The sequence below is a fragment of the Fukomys damarensis genome, unplaced genomic scaffold, assembly GCF_012274545.1.
Source record: "Fukomys damarensis isolate Sample0158 unplaced genomic scaffold, DMR_v1.0_HiC HiC_scaffold_39, whole genome shotgun sequence".
NCBI lineage: Eukaryota > Metazoa > Chordata > Mammalia > Rodentia > Bathyergidae > Fukomys > Fukomys damarensis.
Genome location: NW_022900951.1, coordinates 69,086,570 through 69,091,997, shown reverse-complemented (window position 1 = coordinate 69,091,997; position 5,428 = coordinate 69,086,570).

The window sequence follows — 5,428 nt, the reverse complement described above, 5'->3', positions numbered from 1 at the left end:
CAGTCCAAGCTCTTTGAGGTATCTCCATATTGATTTCCATAGTGGTTGCACTAGTCTGCACTCCCACCAACAATGGAGGAGGGTTCCTTTCTCCCCACAACCCCGCCAACATTTGTTATTGTGTGATTTCTTGATAGCAGCCATTCTTTGTGGGGTGAGGTGGAATCTCAGTGTTGTTTTCATCTGCATCTCTCGAATGATCAGTGATGTGGAACATTTTTTCATATATTTTCTTGCTGCTTTTACTTCTTTGTATGGAATGGATCATGAGGTGTGGTGGTAAATGCTTGTAAATGCTCCCAGTATTTGGGAGGCTGAGCAGAAGGATCATTGTGAGTTTGAGACCAGCCTGTGTTCCAGGTCAGTCTCAAATACAGAGTGAGACCCTGTCTCAAAAAATCAAGAAAAAAAAAAAAAAAGAATAGAGGGCAAGGGCTGGGGATTTAGCTCAGTGGTTCTGGTGCCAGCTTTGCAAGTCCAAGGACACATGTTCAATCCCTGGAATTAAAAAAAAAAAGAATGGATAGCAAATAACTGATAAATTATTTTTCTTATATGTTAGGTAAAGAAAATAAAATGGTAAAACCAATATCCTATTTTTTCTTACAGATCACACATTACTTCAGTATAATTTAATTTGTTCTATGGTAAAACCCAGTATTAATAGGAGATCAGAGGCCAAGTTTTTTACATATTATGAACTATGGAAAAAATGTGGCTGTCTGATGACACTTTCTATTTCATGGAATTATATCAAAACACATTTATTTGTATCATTCATTTTTTGCAAGTATAACCCTGCTTTCTTTCTTTTTTTTTTCTTTTCATTGAGTTTATTGGTACATTCTAGGTTTACAATACAGTTACATTCATTATTGGGATCTTGTACCTTTACATGACAGGTCTTGGTTCTCATTTTCCCCTTGTCTCTGCCCTCCCTTCACCCCCTACTCCCCTCCCTACAAACACTTTATTTCTAATTTTTCATTTTCTCATATTTTTCCATTATCACCTTTCCCCTACCCTTCCCATTTTCCCTACACCTTTAGCCCTTTTCTTCCCATTTCACAATGTCAGTTATCTCATTAGGATCTTATGTACTTTATTCACACCAGAGAAACTATTTGGAAACCCTGATTTTTTTAAAAGCAGAAAATATCTTAAAATGAGATTTAGGTCCTGCCTTTAATGTTGAGTGTGTGATTTCATGAGCATAAGAAGGCCATTTTGTCTTCTTAGTACTTAATTATTACAAAGGCAATGTTGTGTGAATTATAAAGGGAGATCTGCTACTCTTTGCAGTGTCACTCGGCAATATACCTCAGCACAATATCTTATTTCTCTCCTTGGAATATTAACATGATTTAGTGATGTAGGAAGAAATCATTTCCTCTGAGGAATGGACATATTTATTTTATCTTTAGGAAGTTTCAGCAAAAAATGAAATAACTTTCAGATAGTGAGTCCCCACATCACTACCAGATTAATAGTTTTCAAACTTCAGATAGAGTACATTGCTACCTGGCTTCACTCAACTATGTTCACCTAGATTCTATCACTGTTTGAAGTGGATGGAAGACTTTTGAATATAGTTTATTATTGTAAACTAAAATTCTGTGTAACTTTCCTGTTAATAAACATGAACTCTTTCTGTGAATTACTCTAGAATAGTGAAAATTGATATCTGATTTTTCTATTTGTTTATAAATGTTGAAACTTCTGGACAAATGATTTAGATTATAACATAAAAATTCATATTACTTATAATAAGAGTTATAAAATAAATCATGATGAGAAAAGTGCAGATTTTTAAATGTTGCTTAAGGCTATATTTGTTATTTGGAAAAAAATGGTATTTAAATGCAGATCCTATTGCTCAAATAGGGATTCTCAGTAAGAATAAGTTGCTATCACAAGAAAACTTAAGAGTGAAAGTCTCTTTCCCTGCTTTCCTGCTTCTCCACTTGTCTCCTTACTAATTCTATTCCTGGTTAGCATTGTGTCTATTACTAGTTACTTTTCAGGTGCTATCATGAAGATTTATATTTAGTTGCTATTCTCTATCAAGGCCTTCAGAATGTGCGCTGTTACCTTGAAAATATTATATTGGGTAAATGTCTTTCTGCTGAACTTTTTTCTTGATGTTAAATAGATTCTCTTTTTGCTACATAGTTTTATCACTATAAATATTAATAAAATTTTTACACCAGTACTCTCTCATCATTTTTTATAAACAATGAGTATGTTGGATGATTTTTAGCATTTTTTGAAATGTCATGTTGGAGGCATAAATTACAATAATATTCTGTTTTTGCAAAGCACCAATACCTTCAATAGATGTAAAAGGTGATTAAAACCAAAATACTTTGTTAGAAGGAAATGACCTATTTTTCTTCTATCCATGTAATCCAGATTTAAATTCTATGGCATAACATATAAAATTTTTCTTCAAGGAAAGTCCTTGTCCTTTTCTGAAGTTTCATTTTTCAAAAATTATTTAGCCTAGCCTTCTTGCTAGTTGCAAATGAGGTCAAACCCATGATAATCTGATGAGCTTCCCAAAATGAAAATTATTGAACATTAGTTTATTCTGAAATATGAGCCAAATTTAATGCAATCAGATCATTTTTTAATTGAGTTTATTGGTACATTTTAGGGATATAGTACAGTTACATTCATTGTTGGGATCTTGTACCTCTACATGACAGGTCTTGGTTCTTATTTTTTCCCCTTGTCCCTGACTTCCATTCACCCCTCCTCCCCTCCCCATATACAACAACTTTATTTCCATATTTTCATTTTCTCACATTTTTTCTTTTCCCTTATTACCCTTCAGCTACCCATCACACCTTCCCTACACCTTTAGACCTTTTCCTCCCATTTCACAATGTCAGTTATCTCATTAGGATCTTATATACTATTACAGTTTATTCACACCAGAGAAACTATTCAGTACTTACCCATGTGTGACTTATTTATTTCGCTTAGGAGTATATCCTCAATATGTATCCATTTTCCTACGAATGAATCCAATTTCTTGTTCTCTATGGCTGAGTAATATTACATTTTATAGAAAAATCAAATCTTTATCCAGTTTCCAACTGATGGGCAAATGATCTGCTTCCAAGTTTTAGCTATTACAAACTGCTGCTATAAACATGGGTGCACATACATCACGGTGAAATGATTCTTTTAGTTCTTTTGGAAAGATACCCAGCAGAGGGATGGCTGGGTCAAATAGAGCCTCCAGTCCCAGCTCTTTGAGGTACCTCCATATTGATTTCCACAGTGGTTGCACCAGTTTGCACTCCCACAAACAATGGAGAAGGGTACCTTTCTCACCTCAACCATGCCAACATTTGTTGTTGGTTGATTTCTTAATAGCAGCCATTCTTTGTGGGATGAGGTGGAATCACAGTGTTGTTTTCATCTGCATCTCTTCAATGACCAATGATGTGGAACATTTTTTCATATATTTACTTGCTGCTTTTATTTATTTGTCTGAGAAGTGTCTGTTCATTTCAGATGCCCATTTTTGAATTGGGTCTTTATATTTGGGGGGGGCTGATTGTTTTGAGTTCTTTATATATTCTAGTTAATAGTCCTTTATCTGAGGAGCAGGTATTAAACATTTTTCCCACATTGTAGGTTCTCTCTTAGTTTTGTTGATGGTTTCTTTTGTAGTGCAGAAGCATTTTAATAAGATGAGATCCCACTTGTTGATTCTTTCTGCTAGTTCCCATGCTACTAAGGATTTGTTTATAAAATATTTTCCTATGCCAATATCTTCCAGAGTTTTGCCTAACTTATCTTCCACTAAGTTTAGTGTTTCTGTTTCAATATTAAGAGCTTTACTCCACTTGGATTTTAATTTAGTGCATGGTGAAAGATAAGGGTGCAATTTTAATCTTTGTCAGGTTGAGATCTAGTGTTTCCAGCACTATTTATTGAAGAGGCTCTCTTTCCTCTGCTGAGGATGGTCAACTCCTTTGTCAAAAATGAGGTAGCTGAATACATCTGGAATTGTTTTTGTATCTTGCATTCTGTTCACCTGATCCTCAGGTCTGTTTCTTTGCCAGTATCATGCTGTTTTTATCACAGTGGCTTTGTAGTATAGTTTCAAATTGGGAGTTGTTGTACCTGCTGCCATGTGTCTGTTTCCTAGGATGGCTTTTGCTATTCTAGGTCTTTTATGGTTCCAAATGAATTTTTGGATTCTTTTTTTGTAGTTCTGTGAAATATAGTGTTGGAATTTCAAGTAGCATTGCATTGAATCTGTGTAGCTGTTTTGGTAGTATGGCCATATTCACGATGTTGATTCTTCTTATCCAGGAGTAGGGGATATCTTTCCATTTTTTATATCCTCTTTGATCTCTTTTTTCAGAGTACTGAAGTTTTCAGTGTAGAGGGCTTTTGCTTCTTTTGTTAGATTGATTCCTAGATACTTCATTTTTTGGGATGCTATTGTGAAGGGAATTGTTTCAATAACTCTCTCAGTGAGTCTGCTATTTGTGTGCAAGAGCGCTATTGATTTTTGGGTGTTCACCTTGTATCCAGCTACTCCATTGAATCTTTCAAATAAGTTTAGAAGTGTTTTCGTGGAGTTTTTTTTGTCTTCAATGTAGAGTATCATATCATTAGCAAATAATGACAGTTTAACTTCCTCCTTTCCTATCTTTATGACTTTAATTTCTTGTTCTTGTCTAATGGCTGTGGCTAATGTTTCCAGGTCTATATAGAAGAGGAGTGTTGATAGTGGGCATCCTTGTCTTATTCCTGATATTAACATGAAACTTTTCAGTTTTTGGGCCTTTAATATGATGTTAGCTGTTGGTTTTTCATAGATAGCCTTTATTAAGTTGAGATAGAAACCTTCTATTCCAATTTTTTGCAGAGTTTTTATCATGAATGTGTGTTGAATTTTGTTAAATGCTTTTTCTGCATCTATCAAGAATATCATATGGTTTTTGTCCTTGACTCTGTTAATATAGAGTATTATATTTATTGACTTACGTATGTTGAACCATCCTTGCATCTCTGGAATAAATCCGACTTGATCAGGATGTATGATATTCCTGGTGACCCTCTGTATTCTGTTTGCTAAAATCTTATTAAGGATTTTTGCATCTATATTCATTAAGGAAATTGGCCTGTAATTCTCTTTTTTAGTTGTGTCTTTCCCTGGTTTGGGAATCAAAGTGATACTTGGTTCCAGGAATGAATTTGGAAGTATTGCTTCCCTTTCAATTTAATTGATAAGTTTGGAGAGTAAAGGCAGTAATTGTTCTTTAAATGTTTTGTAATATTCAACAGTGAATCCCTCAGGACCCAGGCTTGTCTTTGTTGGTAAATTGTTAATTACATTTTCAATTTCACTGACTGTAATTGGGTGTTTAAAACTTTTTATCTTCTTTGTTCAGCTTTGGTA